This window comes from Nicotiana tabacum, chromosome 15, assembly GCF_000715075.1.
Source record: "Nicotiana tabacum cultivar K326 chromosome 15, ASM71507v2, whole genome shotgun sequence".
Lineage (NCBI taxonomy): Eukaryota > Viridiplantae > Streptophyta > Magnoliopsida > Solanales > Solanaceae > Nicotiana > Nicotiana tabacum.
This window is the reverse complement of record NC_134094.1, coordinates 104,306,633-104,326,731: the sequence shown is the minus strand read 5'-3', so window position 1 is coordinate 104,326,731 and position 20,099 is coordinate 104,306,633. Positions and strand designations below refer to the sequence as shown.

The 20,099-nt window shown below is 36.0% G+C and overlaps 1 non-coding gene across 1 annotated transcript; it reads left to right on the top strand.

Annotated features, from left to right (window-relative positions):
• Positions 1-18,750: 18,750 nt before the first annotated feature.
• Positions 18,751-18,857, top strand: LOC142169958 (small nucleolar RNA R71). Its single transcript, XR_012699578.1, has one exon. It is a non-coding gene; the product is annotated as a small nucleolar RNA R71 (small nucleolar RNA).
• The last annotated feature ends 1,242 nt before the right edge of the window (positions 18,858-20,099 follow it).

Genomic DNA, 20,099 nt, shown 5'->3' with positions numbered 1-20,099 from the left:
TCCAATAGTTAGTCTTGTTACTTACTGAGTTGGTTGTACTCACACTACACCCTGCACCTCGTGTGTAGATTCAGGCATTTCCGGGCATGGCGGTCATTGATTGCGGAGTCGGGTAATTTGGAGATCATCGAGGTAGCTGTTTGGTGTTCGCAGACCTTGACTCTCCTCCCTTATCTTTCATGTTATTTATTTTAATTTTATTTTCTAAACGATGTACCAGACTATATCTTGATGTAGATGCTCATATACTGGGTGACACCCCGATTTTGGGAGAGATTATGTATTGAGTTATGACTTCCTATCATGCTTTTATAAAAAATTCCTTTAATTAAGTTATTTTCATATCTTTCAAGTTTTAAAGTATTGGAAATGTCTGAGTAGTCGGCTTGCCTAGTACCATGATAGGCGCCATTAAGACGGATTTATTTTGGGTCGTGACAATAACCCCACTATTTAAGCAGGCATGTCAATGAAGTCCTGTTAGCTTCACCTATTTCTACCGCACTTCTTATATAGGAGAATTCTTCAACCCTTTGGCTTCTTTCTTTTTTGGCGAAATACATAAACGACCCCTTAAAGTTGTCACCAAAAATTAGTTAGACACCTCAACTAAGCCTATTTTTAGCCGGACACTTCATTCATTCACAAAGGTATATATTTTAAATATCGAATCCAATAAACCTCATGCGTGAGTTACAATCGCTGATAATGTGTCAAACAGACCAATAATTAAATGACACGTGGATTTTTAAAACAAATGCTCTTATTAAAAAAAATAGAAATTAAATCTTCTTCTTTCCAATAGCCGTTGGCTTCACTAAAAGCACCATTGGATCTTCGCCAATGGGGCTATCCCAAAATCACCATGAAACCACCTTGAGTCACTCTCTCCAGCCACCGTAAAACACTGCTACTATACCACTCATCAACGTTTCTCCACCAAACACTAAAATCCAAACACTAATGTAATTCCTTCGTTTCAGCCAAGAACCTTAAGCACCACACAAGCTCGACCGTATCTCCTCCCTAGTCACCAACCAATATCTCCTTTTATCATCTCAAATTCTTTTGTTGTGCTCAACAATGGCGGAAGAAAGAGACATCCATGTGCGAGTGCGGAAATGGATATTTCCTTTATCTTCAATCTTTTATGATTTTTTACATAGAGGATTTTCTATGATTTTTCAGTTTGAAATTCAAGTAGATGAGAATATGCTGAAATTCATAAGTATTCTTCCTTCTCATCTTTGTTATTAACTAGTAGCAGAAATTACATCTCCTTCCGCTTTTACTTCGATTAAAGGGAGAACGGAAGTGGGTGAAAAAAATTGAAAAATTTTCCCCTATTGGTATCTAATGGTGGAGTCGAAGGTCCTACTTGACTTGTAATTTTCTTAAATGGTATTATAAGAAATGGTAGTTTAAGGTGAGTATTTTTTGTGTATTTTTCATTGGCGTGTTATAATGGTGGTTTAAGTTGGAGGTTGGTAGAAAAGATTTGAAGAAGAAGGTGAAATTGGGGTTGTGGGGGGGGGGGATCCAAATTGTTTTTATGAAAAGAAAAAGATAAACCTAATTTTAGATAGGCAACTCGCATCCCAGAGAGTGCATTTCACGTGATGAGGGCTAACAGGGTCAGGTGTTTAGTTGATCTTCTTTTGTGAATGAATGAAGTGTCTAGCTGAAAATGGCTCAGATAAGATGTCTAACTGATCGTCGGGGACAACTTAAAGAGGCCGTTTATATATTTCGCTTTTTTTTTCTCATTTGGGTAGGTGGGTGGGTTTAGCTTGGAATAGGGTACTAAAATTGGGGATGACTTATTTGATTCTCACGTTGCCACATGTCCCTCCATCTAAATTAGGGGCATATTTGTATTATAGTATAACGATAAAGTGTTAATTGAACGGTTAATAAAACGAAAAATATATTTAAATAATTTTTAATAGTATAGAAATATATTTGACCAATTTCCGAGGATGATGACACGGCAATTTAGCTAAAAGAAAAAGCAGGTTCCACCGCATTTATATTCTTTTTTTTGCTTTCAATCTTTTATGGAAAATAAAGTATATATTAAGCAACAACAGGAAAAAAGATACTATAAATTCTTATTCTGGAATGTAAGATAATAGGAAGTATTGCAATTAAGGAAATAATATATTTTTTTTGAGTTTTTAATGAGTGATTATGTACATCCTTATTTAGAAGGACGAAACTACTTATTTTTCGCATTTTGGATAGTATATGTGATATTTAATGGGTAATGTCTTTTTGATATTATTCAATTGACTTAAGTTGCATGTCCTAACGGTATAATGAATTTTTACACTATCGGTCTAATTAAACCTTGTATAACAAATTACTCACCGTTCATTAAAGATTATTGTCAATGTTATTAGATAAGCTGCTTGTTGTGTTTAAGTGGGCGTTTGGACATAAGCATTATAAAATTTCGGAAAAAAGTAAAAAAAAATAAAGTAAAAATGGTAGTTAAAAATTAGAGTTATATTTGGACATGAATACAATTTTGGGTTGTTTTTGAATTTTTGTGAGTGATCTGAAGTGAAAATTTTGAAAACAGCTTTTTGGAGTTTTTCAAATTTTCAAAAAGTTTCAAAATTCATTTTTAAGTGAAAATTAAAAATTTCATGGACAAATACTGATTTTGAAAAAAAGTAAAATATTTTCAAAACAAAGTGAATTTTTTTATGGCCAAATGGACCCTAAGTCTAGACATTGCACTACAGCAAAATCCACTTCCAAGCTCAACTCTTTAAGTCCCTTGAAAACTCTGTTTATGGGCCTCGCAAGTCACATGGCTTTTCTGAGTACAAAACATTTTCTAGTTCTAGGTAGAAGTGGCATGGGGTGACCAGTTTTGACCCTGCTATTTAATGTGTAGTCAGTGTTTTAAATTTGGTGCACAAATAGTCATTACGTTGTCAAAATGAACTTCAAAAAACATTTTTTTCGCTTCTAAAGCCTATATAAAAAGGCCAGTGCTTGTTGTTTCATTTATGTAATAGCTGAGTGCATAAGTGCTAAAATCAATGCTAATCTTCACTTGAAGTCTCAAGCTTCACAGGTTCTTCAATTGAGAAAGTTTCTAAAGAGGAGAAGAAGAGAGCATTTCAGAGGCAAAACAAAAGCTATTGTTTCATTAGGTATTGTGCAAGGTCGTTATATACAAGACTTCCACTAACCGACAAACTAATTAACTTAACCAATAAAACGTTATACGCCATCCCTACTAAACTAACAATTACAGCTAACAGCTAGCTAACTGAAGATAAACTAACAAACTAACAATTATAAGTCATAATACTCCTCCTCAAGCTGGAGGGTGCAAGATATTTAGCACACCAAGCTTGCCTAAAAGAAACAGATATTGAGCTTGACACAACCCTTTTGCGAGAAGATCAGTTAATTGGTCTCGAGTGTTCAGATAGACTATTTTGACGACCCCATTTTTGACCTTATCTTGAATGAAATAACAGTCAATCTCTATATGCTTGGTACGTTCGTGAAAGATAGGATTGACTGCTATTTGTATAGCAGATTTGCTGTCTCTGAAGACTGTAATAGGAACTTGAATGCAACTCTGAGCTCCTTAAACAGGCCTAACAACCAAGTCACCTCTGCTACAGCTAAAGCCATGCCTCGATACTCGGCCTCAGCAGAACTTCTAGACACTATATATTGTTTCTTAGATATCCAAGAGATCAAGGAATATCCAAATTTAATCACATAACCTATAACTGACCTACGTGTATTGGGGCAGGAAGCCCAATCTGAATCACACCAACAACTTAACTTAGTCACAACCCCAGTCTTCAGCCACACACCTTGACCTGGAGCATTCTTTAAGTATCTAACCACTCTAAGTACAGCTTTCCAGTGTGATCTTTTAGGCTGCTGCATGGATTGACTCAAGGTTTGAATCACATAACTGATGTCTGGCCTTATGATTGTAACATACACAAGTTTGCCAATTAGAATTTGGTATAGAGTAGTATCCTGTAACATCATATCTCCAGTAATGCCAGCGGCTTTGTCATACTCCACTGTAGTCAACTTCAAATTGGTTTCTATAGGAGTGATGGCAGGTTTGGCTCCACTGAGGCCCATATCAAAAATTAACTCAAGCACATATTTTCTTTGATTTAAGATAACACCAGCTTTTGACCTAAGGACCTCAATTCCTAAGAAATATCTAAGTTCACCAAGGTCTTTCAGCTTGAATCTCTAATGAAGCACTTGCTTGGCTTTAGTGATCAAATTTGCACTACTACCTGTAAATAGTAGGTTATCTACATAGACTAGGATAGCCACCATACCACCCTTCTTCCTTAAGGTGAACAGAGAATAATCATGACTACTTTGAGTGAAGCTTGCATCAAGCAATGCCTCTGTCAGCTTAATATTCTATTGCCTAGAGGCTTGTTTAAGTCCATATAGAGACTTAAGTAATCTGCAAACCTTCTGCTCCCCCTGTCTTCTAAAACCTTCAGGAATTTCCATGTATACTTCTTCACAAAGATCACCTTGCAAGAAAGCATTAAATACATCCATTTGGTAAAGAGACCAACCTCTAGATACTTCTAGTGCTATCACTGATCTCACCGTGACCATCTTGACCACAGGAGAGAAGGTGTCATGATAGTCAAGACATTCTTGCTAACTGTATCCCTTAGCAACCAATCTAGCCTTGAATCTTTTAACTTCCCCATTGGCATGATACTTGATCTTGTATACTCACTTTGAGCCCACAGTATTCTTTCCTGCAGGTAGATCAACAATTTTTCAAGTGTGATTATCCTCCAAAACTTGAATCTCTTGCTGCATAGCTTGAATCTATCTAGCATCTTTGGCTGCTTTCTTAAAGGTATGTGGTTCTACCAAGGTGGAAAATTTAGACAGATAGTTATAGTAAGTTGGAGTAGCATTATTATAGGAAAGATAATTTGCCAATGGATTCTTGCTGGAAGCTTTGTTTGGTGCCACATAATCTTTCATCCAAATAGGCTATTTGGATTCCCTAGTAGACCTTCTAACATGTGCGGGTGGTGCTGTTGCCTATGCTTTTTATGTGGTATTTTCCTGTGTAGGCATTTCTTGTATTAGCTCTTCTTGTAATGTTTCCTCTTCTTATGATATTGTAACTTGTTCCCGCTCTACACCTTCAATGACTAGTTTTTCAGACTCAAAGTTATCAGTTATATTAGGTGTATAAGTATTTATGTGAGTTTTCTATAGCTCCTGATCTTGTATATTCAGATCAGGCATGTCAGGAATCTAGGAATGATCAGTGTCCATATTTGCAGCAAAAGGGAATTCTAATTCCTTGAAAACTATATCCCTACTTACAAAGAGTTGCTTGCTATCTAATTCTAACAACAAATAGACTTTCTGTCTCTCAGAAAAACCCATAAGAACTGCAGGTCTTGTCCTTGCAGCAAACTTATCACCCTTAGTACAGTAGTTGCATAACACAAATATCCTATTACTCTTAAGTGATTCAGAGATGGAGACTTAGAGTATAGCATTTTATAGGGACTCTTTCCTTTGATGGCTATAGATGGTAGCCTGTTAATCAAATACACTACAGTGGTGACACAGATCCCCTAGTGTATAATAGGCAGTTCGGACTGAAACTTTAAGGCTCTTGCTACTTCTAATATATGCCTATGCTTTCTCTCCGCAATACCATTATATTGTAGAGTGTAAGTGTAACTATTCTAATGTATCACACCAAGACCTTGCAAGAGTTCATTACATTGAGAATTTAAAAAAAATTATTCAATTATCAGATCTTATTATTTTCACCATAGTTCCAAAATGATTCTTTATCATCAAAAGAAATTTTTTAATAGCTACTATGACTTTTGATTTAAGCTATAGTAAATGAATCCATGTGTATCGACTGAAAGCATCCATAATAGTCAAGAAATAATATTTCTTATCAAAAGTTGCAACCTTATAAGGGCCCCAAAGGTCCATATGAACAAGAGAGAAGGGAGAATCAGCTTTGGAGTTACTAGTAGGAAACACTAGTCTAGTCTGCTTAGCTAGTGGGCAGACATGATACTTATTCAACAATTCACTATTTACATCACTTCCTAAATTCATGTTCTTCATAGCAGTATATAAAGAAAGTCCAAGCTTTATATTCCATAACTTGCAGTCTTCTCCGTTAACTACAACAGCTAACCCATATGTTTTGATCTTATTTCTTTCAATTGGTTCTTTTACTATGTACAGTTCAGTATTCTCCTTATCAATCCCCTTTCACCCTACCACTGTAAAGGTCCTGAAACAAAATAAAGTCAGGGAAGAATTTGACTGAACATGAGTATTCCCTGGTTAACTTGGACAATAACAAGTTGAATTTGAAGTCAGGTATAAATAAGCAAGCTTCACCAACACATGAAATTGTAACCTTATCTCCTGCAGGAAAATGTACTTTATCCTTAGAAACCTTCCTAGCATGAACTCCACTTTTAATAAGTTTTCAGTTGATGTTATGTGATGTGTAACACTCGAATCAACAATCCATTCATTTGTAAAACTACTAGTCATCAAACAAGTAGCAATACCTACCATGTTAGCTTGGCTATCATTGGTGTCTTTGCTCAACGGTCCTAGGATCTGTTTGTATTGCATCTCAGTGAAGTAAGGTCCTTTTCCAGCTAGAGTAGTCTGTAAATCAGCAGTTGAAGAACTTTGGGACTGAACATCAGCACTCCCACATATATTATTCACAACATTGATAGATTGTTGAGTGCCAGACTGTCCTCCAAAGTTTCCATTACCACGACGAAACTGTCCACGAGTGTTGTTGTTACTAAACTTCTTTTCTCCTTTAAAATCTTCAGGATATCCTATGATTTTGTGGTAATTCTCCTTTGTGTGACCTCTAAGTCCATAATGTTCACATTGCATAAAAGGTTTCTTTTCCCTGTATCCTTGACCTCTGTCAACTTGCATGGCCATTGGATCATTGTTTTCACTTAAGGAGCTCAGACCAGATGAGGAATGTTGAGACTCATCTTTAGTTACCATAGCATATGCCTGATTAATAGATGGTTCATTGGATTTCAACAAAATTTGTCTTCTAGCTTGATCATAAGAATCATTCAAGCCACTGAGGAATTGTAATAACCTCTGTTATTGAAGGTGTTCAGCATATTCTCTTGAATTGGGGAAGGTACCATGGCATCATACTCATTCAACAAACCTTTCAATTTAGTGAAGTAAGTAGAGACAAAATCTGTACCTTGAGATAAAGTAGCAATAGCTCTGTGAATCTGATAAATCCTCATGCGATTGACCTTATCAAATCGTTCTCTTAGATCTTCCCAAGCCAAATGAGCATTCGAGGCATACACAATCCTACTAAGGAGTTTTGTTGACATTGTGTTCATGAGCCACGAGAGAACAATTGCATTACATGTTTCCCACTGTTCATGCAATATTTTCTCACATGACTCCTTTGGGAAAGTGTTAGTCACAAACCCTAGCTTTCTCTTCCCCAATAGAGCGATCTTCATCGTCGCCCATAGTTCTCAGTTCCTGTGAGCTTCACAGCGATTAGGACAACGTCGGGAGTGTCCGATGGACCAAGGTATAGTGTATGCGTATAAAGAATTTTTGATTCTTCCATTGAAGAGCTCAGATTCAGAAATTACTTAGTAAATGAAGAATCGACAAATTCGAGGAAGCTGCAAATCATATTGATTAATTCGCGCAGATTATTAGTATCATCCGCTCTGATACCATGCTAAAATCAGTGCTAATCTGCACTTGAAGCCTCAAGCTTGACAGGTTCTTTAATGGAGGAAGTTTCTAGAGAGGAGAAGAAGAGATCATTTTAGAGGCAAAATAAAATCTATTGTTTCATTAGGTGCTGTTCAAGGTCATTATATATAAAACTTCCACTAACCGACTAACCGACTAACTAATTAACTTAACTAATAAAATGCTGCCACATCATCCTTACTAAACTAACAATTACAACTAACAGCTAGCTAACTAATTAAAGACTAACTAACAAACTAGCAATTACAAGTCATAATAATAAGCATATGTAAACCCAGAGAGAGTATTATGTATGACTTTAGATGAATCCAATGGTTTTTTCTTAGACTCCGAATTTGTATTAGGTTATCTATTAAATATATATAAAACTTTAATTATGAATCCAGTAACTAAGAGGAGCTATAAATTCAGTTGTAAGTTCAGAACCCATAAATTTCAAATTCTGACTTCGCCTCTAAGCATATGACTTCATTATCACCATCAATCATAGTGTGATGTATCTTCCCCCAACTTTCTCTCTCTCTATATATATCTATATACACACACAATATACCTGGTAATTGCTCCTTGAGCTATAGCACTGTATTTTTTGGGCCATATTCCACCTTTAACAATAGAAGGAGAAGATATATCATTGGTGACCAATGTGATCCTAATGTGTTTGTCCCTAGCTAATAAGATGTGAATCAACAACAACAACAATAACAACAACAACCCAGTATAATCCCACTAATGGGGTATGGTGAGGGTAGTGTGCACGCAGACCTTACCCCTACCCTGGGGTAGAGAGGCTATTTCCGATAGACCCTCGGCTCCTTCTCTCCAAGAACTCCCCATCTTGCTCTTGGGGTGACTCGAACACACAACCTCTTAGTTGGAAGTGGGGGGTGCTCACCAATAGAGCAACCCACTCTTGTACCTAATAAGATGTGAATCAACAATGGGAAATCAATTCCATTGATGAAGTCTAGACACTCAAATTTGAACTCAAAAGGCAAATATTTCACTTTATCATAGAAACACATTAATACCAACTGTTTTTTTTTTACTAGTTAAAATAAAATTTACTAACAAATTCGAACAAACATAAATGAAACAAAAACGCTATAGTTGTATGCAGCATACAAGGTCAAGTCATATGCTATCAAACGAACCTATACTAGGGCATACCAGGGCCAATTTAATTAGAGTGCTTGTCAAACAAAGCAAACATAAGATATTCGGGGCTGAAGTTTATATGAAGTTTGCTTGCAGCAGTGCAAATTAACTTCAGATATTTGAGTTTGAAAGCCGCTTGTAGCAGTGCAAACTTCAGACCCACATATATGAAGTTCTCTTGCAGCAGCACAAACTTTGAACACATTAGTTCAAAGTTCATGCCCATATTATTAATATGTTTTTATCCAAATATTAATTAGCTACTCTAAACTTATCACACTTTAACTAATTTTAAGTAAATGGCTACGACTTAAATCGTGACTTGAAATTCGGCTATTTGTGCACTTCGCCCATTTTCTGGCAGTTGTTTTGTATTGGCCCCAACTTCTTTAGTATACATATATTTAGATTGGGCTTTGGATGCTTCGAAAACCAGCACAAAGGGTTCCACAAAGGGTGATTCTTCAAAGAGAAAACTGCTCGGTTTGGCCCTTTAGAGCAAAAATACCATCAATATTAGTTAATTCACAAATACTATTAATATTAATTAATTATTTATAATATTATACTAATATTAGCCCAATTAAATATTTATATGCTTGTCCCTCTCTTTAGTCTATCTAGTAAAAATAAAAAAGCAAATGCAAACCATATGCAATATGCATATAAATAAAGATTGATCATTTCGTTGCTCAATCCAATAATTTTTGTGACATGACATTCTACATCAATGACCAGTCAAATTTTAAATACAAAATGGAGTTTTCCAAATCCAAAAACTTGCAACTAATATAGAACTAAACTGAATAGTAAATCGTAGATAAAATAGTTACAAGAAAAGTAAAAATGAAAAAACAAAAAGCAAAAAGATTTATCATATGTTTCCTGACCAGTGGCGGAGCCACATGCACTAAAGGGGTGTTTAACCGACACTCGTTCGCCGGAAAATTACACTGTATAACCCTGTAATATTTTTTAAATATGTATATACTATATAATGACATCCCTTGACTTCTTAGTGAGTTTATTTCTTTATATTTTGACTCTTCTTAATGAAAATCCTGGCTCCCCCACTGTTCGTGACAGAAGATAAAGAATAGTATTCTCATTGTTGTATTTCTAAAACTGAAATTTGTTTTAAGCAAGTGTTGTTGAAATACATTGGGTACATCTCAAGGAGATTAAATCACAATTTTGGGATGATTTGATTGAAATTCGAGGTAGTTTGAATTGAAATTTGAGCCAAGTTCGAAATAGAAGATGAACATGGAATAAGATGCAAAATATATCACCATGTATCATGTGTATATCTCATATGTATTTCTTGTGTATCTCTTATACATCCATATATAGATGTGTGTGGGATACATGTTAGATATGTGTCGTAGAAAATTTTTTAAATTTGATTTTAACTATTAATTTTGACTCCAAATAAGTTTAATTTACCTCCAATCTTTTTAAAACTTGTGTATTGTCTCGTCTACGTGTGTTTATGTGTTTTTAGTGAATTCCAACATAACCATTGAAAAAGAATCTTTTTTTGTAGGCTTTTTGAATATTATATATTACTGATAAATTTTTCTGGGTATTTTTGAAAGCATGACTTAATGACTAATTTCCCAAATCATCGCTACAGACAGAGTCACACAGTGCAAGAACCAACATGTATGTGTCTTCATTAGGCCTCGTCATACTGAGAAGTGAGAAGACCCAATTAATTTCCTTCATTTTTTTTTTATTGTAGGTCCATGTATATTTATATTTTTACTGTATTAAAAGCACAAAACCTTTACCGAAATGTTGTTCATCTTTTTTATTCTTTTAAAATAGAATTCATTCTAAACAAAATAGTTATTTATTATTTTTCAAATATTTTACACTTTAAAATCAACTAAATATTTTACTTATTAAATCTTTCCTTGCTTGAACTATGTAGTGTTCCTTCATTAGTTTAGTTTAGTTTAGTTTTTTTTTGCCTAATTTGATGTTATCCTTTTTTTTCCCTATTAAGTTCTCACATTTTAAAATCTATTTTCTAAAATAATTGTTATTAGAATTTTAGATTCTTCATTGCAACTTTTTTTTTGCCTAATTTGATGTTATCCTTTTTTTTCCCTATTAAGTTCTCACATTTTAAAATCTATTTTCTAAAACAATTGTTATTAGAGTTTTAGATTCTTCATCAGCAACCGCGCCCCGCGCCCCTTTCCATTTCATCCCTTCTTTAATTAAAAGTTTATATTCTTTTCTATTTTATGTATACTAAAAAACCCCCACCTTGCTTTTGAGGTGACTCGAACCCCCCACCTTGCTCCCCTCCTTCTAGGATCAACAATTTAACATTTACCATTTTCATAAACTAATTTAGATTTATTTCCTTAGATTCTATATTATAACTCAAATATATTTGTCCAATATTATTTACGTGATTTTAAAAGTTTGTGTACATTGGTACAAGGTACACGCGCATTGTGCACTTTAAAACTAGTTAAATTAAAAGTAGAAGACACTTCGAAAAATGTTGTTAGCCTTTTTTACCCGTTAAAAATAGATTTCACATTGCATAAAATAGTTATTTACTTATCTTTTTAACATTTAGGATTTTTAAATCAACTAAAATTTTATTTATATTAAAAGCACGAAAACCCTTAGCGAAATGTCGTTCGCCTTTTTTACCCTTTTAAAATAGAGTTTATATTAGACAAAATAGTCATTTAATTATTTTCCTAATATGTAAAACTTTGAAATCAACTAAAACTTTTACTTAATAAATCTTTTCTTGTTTGAACTATATAGAAAATCCTAACAGGATTTCTAAATCAATTAAAATATAACATTATATAAATTCTTTCCTTATTTGAACATGTAAAATAACAAGACTTCTTACAAATTATATTTCGTGGTATTTTGTTTCAAAACAAACTTAAATGCCGTAATGAGTTTGGTTTTGGTGTTTCTTCATCAGTTTGGTTTTGGTTTTACCTAATTTGATATCATCCTCTCTTTTTTTTCAATTAAGTTCTCACATTTTTAAATCTTTTTTCTAAAACCATTGTTATTATAGTTTAGATTCTTCATCAACAACCCCCCCTCCCGTATGGCTATTTTGGTGTTAGGAGTGTATCCGAATGTCGATTTGGAGGTCCGTAGATCGTTTCGGCGTAAATTGGTGAAAGTTGGAAAGTTTGAAGATTTTTGAAAGTTTGACCGGGAGTGGACTTTTTGATATCGGGGTCGGATTCTGATTTCGGAAGTTGGAATAGGTCCGTAATATCAATTATTACTTGTGTGCAAAATTTGGTGTCAATCAGAGTTGTTTTGGTATGTATCGGCGTTGGTTTCAGAATTTAGAAGTTCATAGGCTTGAATTTGGGTTGCGATCCGTAAAATTCATGCTGTTTGATGTGAATTTTGGCCTCGAGTATGTCCGTTACGTGTTTTGAAATTTGTTGGTATATTTGGACGGGGTCCCGGGGGCTCCAGGTGTGATTCAGATCGATATCAGATCATTTTAGACTTGTGTAAATCTGCTGAAGCTGGGATATTTCTGGTGTAATTGCACGTGCGGAGGGATTGGTCGTAGGTGCGGGCTCGCAAAAGCGAGCTCTTGGTCGCAGATGCGATTTTGGTCATGCCCAGTTGGGGGTGCAGAAGCGGCTTCGCTTTTGCCGTGAGGAGAAGTGCATGAGCGATTGTGGTGGTCGCAGGCGCACATTTCGGAGGTGCGGCGCTTGGCTCACAAAAGTGGATCTTGTGGACTTAAGTGAAGTCCGCACCTACGATGTTTTTTCCGCAGGTGCGGAGCCGTAGATGCGGCAGAATGGTTGTAAGTTCGACGTAACAAGGCAGAAAAGGGAATTTTCGAGGGTTTTACTTCATTTTCATTTTGGGACCTTGATAGCTGAGATTGAGGCGAGATTTTGAGGGATTTTCAGAGGAAGTAATAGGGTAAGGATTCTTGACTCGTTTTTGTCTAAATACCATAAATCTATTGTTAATTTCATCTTCTAATTTGTGTTTTGGAGTTTAAAATTGGGGGAAAAGGTGTAGAAGTTCTTAAACTAAATTATTGAGTTTTGAAAGGCGAAATGGGATCGGATTTGAATAATTCTTGTATGGTTGGACTCGATATCGAATGAGTGTTCAGATTTTATAATTTTGGTCGGGTTCCGAGACGCGGGCCCGGGTCGACTTTTTGGGGTGATTTTTCAATTGCTTGCTTAGGTCATAACTTTATTATTTAAGTTAGTTTCCTATAGTTATATTTATAGTAAGAAATTATTTTGGCTAGATTCGAGCCGTTCGGAGTCGGAAAATCGAGGGAAAGGCCTTCTAGTTGATTGATTTAGCATAGTTTGAGGTAAGTGACTTGTCTAACCTTGTGTGGGGGAAACTCCCCTTAGGATTTGGTATTGTTGTGATAATTGTGATATGTGAAAGCCGTATACGCAAGGTGAAGAGTGCGTACACGGGATAAATATGAAATTTCCAATTTTTAGCTATGTAGTTCTCTTTCATGCCTTAATTGAGTTACTTCAACATGTTGTAGTCCTCATAATCAATCTAATTTCACACACCTACTTGTCTTATCTCTTATTTGTAATTTGTCCTACATGTTTAGTTGAATTACTTGCTTTCTTTTATTCAGTATTCATTATTTAATTGTTGAATTCTTACTTGAAATTGGTATTCTTGGAATATCATGTTGTTGAATTTGGTATTAAGTTGCAAAGGACGTGGTTTCTACTGAGGCAAGGTATAAGTTGTGAAATGTCATTTTACTTAGTTATTATGTTTGGAATTCGTGTTATTATTGAAGTGATTGTTTGGTTGTTTGCACGAGGTTTTGCCGTGTTGTTGTTATTGTTTGCACGAGGTTTCTGCCGTGCTGCTGCTGTTACTATTTGCACGAGGTTTCTGTTGTTTGTTGATGTACATGCTGTAGGATAAGGTGGACTTGATATGCGTGACTAGTAGGGGAACTACTAGAAGCCATGCAGTGTGACAAGGTGTGCTAAAACGCGGGGTGCTATTTTGACGAGCTCGAAACACACACTTAAATTATGCTCGCTAGTCAATGATAGTATAATATAATATCGTATCCATATGGATTGGAGTTAAATATTATTTTTGTAGTTTTTAGCTTAATTGATATCAAGGAGAATCAACAATTGAGATTTATAATGAATAACTAAAATTAACTACGAATCTAAAGCTATTGACTAATGACTATCGAAACAAAGAATAAACAAAAAAAGGTTATTAGCGGGAGAAAAAGAGGGGTTGATAAGATAGGTTCAAGATAATTGGTTGGGATATAACTCTAGATAATTCACTTCTAATGTTTAAGCGAGTCTCTCGAATTCACTCAATTATTATTTCAAACATTCAGTAAAAACTCATCTCTCGATTAAGTCTTAACCTCACAAGATGAACCAATTTTAAGCACGTGAAGATATGCAAGAATGCGTAGTGGATTGTTCTTTAGGAAAACCTCTTTCGATTATTCTCTTAGCCAGTTTTAATCAATAATTTAACTAGCCTCTTTCGATTACAAAGAAGAATTAATGAATTCAACAAACACTATAATGCAAAGATATCACAAGTGATGCTTCTCTCGATTAGATGAACACCTGGATATAGGTGCAACAATTAAATCATCCAAAAACGCTTCAATACATAAAACTAGAGTCATAATCCACAAACAATCATCAATACACCAAATCCATCAAAGCCTAAAGAGAACTACTCCATAGATATGGAGTAATTCATCGCAAATATAATAAAAAAATAGGAAAACATAAATTCAAACCAAACTCGGGTCTTGAGTGAGGAAGGAATGATGAAATTCTTGTGCTCGTGTTCTTCCAACTCCCCCTTATCCTCCTTAGGTAGAAAGTATGTCAAAAGTCCAGGAAATAATATTTCTTCCATGTATTTATACCAAGTAGGGTCGGGCCCAAACGAAATCACCTTCTCCTAGCCGAAATAGGAAAATTACTCTGTAAAACTTGCACAAGTGCGCCGCATGGGGCGACGCTCCTTGTGGGGCATTAGTGGGGAAATCTGGAGAGTTGGTTCTGACATGCAGCAGAGAAATACACAAGCGCGATGCCCCACACGCTGCGGCAACGGGGATTTCTCAGAGTACGGATGTTTCTTTCGTTTTGACGTCTAGACTTGGTCCTCGACCCCCGAACATGATCCCGGCATAATTCCTTGGGCTTTTACTCAGACTTCAAAGCTCCAAATCACATAAATTTATTCCATAATATCTACATAGCTCGGAATCACTCCTACAAGGCATAAAACACATAGTAAGTGCAAAACTCTAGCAATTAAAGCTCAAAACGAATAAAGTGCAATAAGCGACTAAAATACGAGATTATAGCCTACCATCAACACCCCACACTTAAACCATTGCTCGTCCTCGAGCAATCAGACTACACTTTATATAGACACGACCTTTTTTAACAATTCTACTAGCTCATCTCACCAGAAATATTTAAAACAGATTAAGTACAATACCGTAAAATCCTAGCCTCCAGATTTGGCTCAAAAGCACCACACATTATTTATAACCTGCTCACTTACTCTAACATAGAGGTCAACCATTAGCTTTCCTTCGTGAATCAAGTGCCCTCACATGAAAATAGAGAGTAGTTCCACATACTATAGAAATTAAGAACAATTAGAAACTCAAGATAGAAAGAATTCGCTCACTCTCAAAAACAACATTCATATGCCACAAACGACGTACCATAAGCTTGCCCGTAGTGTGCTACTCTACTAATCGAGCTCATTCAGTCAAGGATCAAGTAGGACTTTAATTGGTTGTAATGTAGGTTGCGGGACGGGTATGATACATTTGAATATAACAGTGACTACACCTCCCTAAGCACTTTAATATATATACATTAACATTTCAAAACCCCACACTTATATCAAACCATAACTCCACCTTCACAATCAATATACATTAACTCGTTACTTCTTTAAGCACAATTACATCAAGAGTCACCACTATCAAAAAATATTTTGCATAACAATACAATATTTTTTTCTTTTCTCTTTCAATTCAAGTGGCTCTTACTTTTTCAAAATAGTGCACCTTCTTCCTTTTTCAATAGTTCCACTCAAAAGCTAAACCAGCCACCCCACACTTCAACTTTTACAAAGTTCATAACAAATTCAAGTGCTCACGAGAGGTACAAGGTTCAAATAGATTGTCAATTTAAACAAATGGGTAAGTTTTGTAATGTGGTTGCCAAAACAATAATAGGATTACAGGCTCAAAGAGGTTAACTAGGATACATAACAATTAGGAAGGTCACAAACATATAATTGGCTCCACAAAGAAACCCCTATATCACTTCCAAGATTGAATAAAACTATTATTTCGCTTTACAAACACACGGGGCAAGTTCTAGAAATCAAATGCAATGCACAGAATAATACAAAACCTCACACACACATGGAACATAACTCACTCAGGATCGGACTCATCACGACACTCTAGTCAAAGCAGTTAAGCAAAGTTAAGATCATCTTATTTAAGGTACTTATACAAGAGTAAAACACTGAGCCTAAGCGTCACAACGAAAGCACTCACTATTCTCAAGTCATCATAAAGTCAAGAGATATTTCTTTCAATTTAAATCATAGCACAGGGTTTCCTACTCCTAAAAATATTAAAAACTAACTACACTCGGTTCATACAAAACCCTTGAAAAAGAACCACAGCACAAAGAAAAACCAAGGGGGAATTGTTACACAAGAAACCCGTCGAATGATATCCATCGTCAGGAAAATTAAAAAAATTTCAAATTACACATATACATACAACATACAACATATCCCCCACCTCACACTTTAAGTTGTGGAATATCTCCATGATACACAATTAAAAAGCATAAGGTAAAGGAAACTTCCCTGAACATCTAGTAGGGGTCTGAGTCGAAGTTGGGATCCATTCCTCGCCTTCGGACTAATGCGCATATCCATGCCGACAGCTTCTTCTCCACCTTTTTGGGGTACACCTCACACTTATCTTTCTCACTCAATGCAACCTTCTCTTTTGAGCCCTTCACTTTCCATTCAACACTTGCAACTGGTTTTTCCTTCTGTGCCCCATTTTCTACATTCATATCAAAAGTCACCGTCTTCTCGCCCACTCTAAGCATGAGTTTCCTTTCGTATATCCAATATTGTTCTACCCATTGCTAAGAATGGTCTTCCTAGGATTAGGGGGACCTCCTTGTTCTCCTCCATATTCACCACTGTAAAATCTACAGGAAATACGAACTTATCCACCCGAACTAACACATCTTCCACTATCCCCTCGGTTATTAAGGTCATTTGGTATGCCAGCTGCAAAGACATTGACACTGACCTTATCTTTCCAATCTCCTTCTCCAGTTTTCTGTAAATAGATAGAGGCATTAAATTAACCGAGGCATCAGAATCATATAAAGACTTATTAAAATTTATAGTCCCTAATGAGCAAGGTATAGTAAAACTCTCTGGATCTCCACACTTTGTGGGAGTTTGTTTTGTAATATAGCACTGCAATTCTTTGTAAGCTTGACCACTGGGGTCTCCTCTATTTTTTTCTTCTTTGTAAGGATCTCTTTCAAGAATTTGGCATAAGCAGGCATTTGTGAGAGCACTTCTGTAAATGAAAAATTTACATGAACCTGTTTCAGCATATCCAAAAATTTCTCAAACTGCTTGTCCAATTTTTCTCTATATAGCTTTTGAGGGAAAGGTAAAGCAGGCATATGCTCGCTCTTCTCAAGTTCCTCCCTTCCTTCTTTTTCTTCTTCTTCTTTTTCTTCTTCTTCTCAGTTTTCATCGGGCCTTTTTTTTTTTTATCAACATCACTTTTTAGCTGCTCCCCACTTTCTTTTGCAATTATCCCATCTTTTTGGGTTGGGGTGGGATCCTTCCACACTTTCCCACATCTCAAGTTCACAACATTCACTGTTTCTTTGGGATTTCTCCCAGTATCAGCGGGGAGAGTTCCTTGAATCCTCTCAGACAAGGAGCTCTTGACCCGCATGAGGATTTATTCAATCATAAAGTGGCTAGCTGCCCAACTTGTCTTTCCAAGTTTTGAAAACTCATACCTATTTATTTGATAGTTGCTCCATGTTCCCGTATAGCTGCGCTATGAGTTTCAAGCCTATCATCAGTTTTCAGAATGAAGGCCTTCATGAGATCTTCTATGCTAGACTGAATGGGCAGTTGAGGCTGAAATTGCTGCCTCTGCTGATTTTGGAAAGATGGAGCTCCTTGTCCCTAGGGTCTAGAGTTATTGTGTTTCCATGCATTCATGGTACCCCAGTTGAACTCCATGAAAAACTGGGGTGCCTCTGACCCATTGCATTAAAATTGTAGTTCCCCACAATATTTACTTCCTCAGTTGAGGCTTGACACTCATGAATAGGGTGTCCTCTTCCACATATATCACAAGCTGCATGAGGCTCACTCTGTATTGTAGACAAGGTCAACTTCCTTATTTCTTTAGCCATAGCTTCAAGCTGTACCTGCATATATGTGTTAGAATCAAACTAGTGAACACCAGTTGATCTTCTTCTTTCAGCACTCTCAGAGGGCCACTGATTTTCATATTCAGATAACTTATCAAGAATTGTGACTATCTCCTCTAGAGTCTTCTTCATCAACGGGCCTCCAGCTGCATTGCTCAATGTTCTATGTGATGCCGGTGTCAACCCATACCAAAAGTTCTGGAGTTGCATCCAGAGTTCAATTTCACTCTGTTGACACTTTCGAACAATCTCCTTAAACCTCTCCCATGCTTCAAAAATAGTTTCCGTATCTTTCTGATAGAAGTTATGGATTTCTCTTCTAAACTTGCCCGTATTAGGTGAGGAGAAATATTTATCAAGGAATTTTCTAGTCATCTCCTCCCAAGTTCTAATTGATCCCGTGGGCAAGCTTCGAAGCCACTGTTTTGCATAATCTTTAAGAGAAAAGGGGAATGCCCTTAGATACACTTCATCTTGTGACACACCATTATATTGGAAGGTGTTCATAATCTCCTTGAAGTCCATTAGATGTGTGTTTGGATCTTCGTCTGGCTTCCCTCTGAAGACACGTCAATTCTGAAGGGTTTGAAACAACCCTTGCTTTAACTCAAAATTGTTTGCTGCAATTGGATGTGGTCTAACACTTGATAAACCTTGGTTGTAAATCGGTCTAGCATAATCTCCAAGTGGTCTCCCAGGCAAGGGTGCTATATTTCCGAACTGGTTTGCACCCAAGGGTTGATTTTGAGCAATTCTACGGCCCCTCTCTTCTTCATAGATAATTTGTGCATCTCTAATAGCTGCTTCCTCAGCATCCCGTGCAACTTGTTCTCTTTGTTGGGCTGCCTCTCTTGCAGCCAAATCCACATTATCCTCACTGTCCAGTCATATCTTTGGTTGAGGATTGCCCAACCTTTTCTAACATCTCAGTGAGTATTCTTTCCTTCCTCAACTTTCTAGTTGTTTTTCAATTTCTGGATCGTATAGTAGCATTATTTTCGCAAAAGCTCGAGTCGTGCACCAATCTAACCTATAACCTGCGCACAGTCAAAGAACACCAAACGTAAAAAGAGAAAAAAATAAAATTAACTAAAAATAAAAACTCCTGAATTAGCACTACAAACTATTTCAAACACTATTGATTGTTAATCTCCGGCAACGACGCCAAAATTTGACTAGCTCAAAACACACACTTAAAATATGCTTGCTAGTCAAAGATAATATAGTATAATATCGTATCTACATGGATTGGTGTTAAACTATATTTTCATAGTTTCTAGCTTAATTGCTATCAAGGAGAATCTACAATTGAGATTTATAATGAATAACTAAAATTAACTACGAATCTAAAGCTACCGACTAATGACTATCGAAACAAGGAATAAGCAAAGAAGCTTATCAGTGGGAGAGAAATAGGGGTTCATAGGATAGGTGCACGATAATTGGTTGGGATCTAACTCTAGATAATTTACTTCTAATATTTAAGTGAGTCTCTCGAATTCACTCAATTATTAGTTCAAACGTTCAGTAAAAACTCCTCTCTTGATTAAGTCTTAACCTCATAAAATG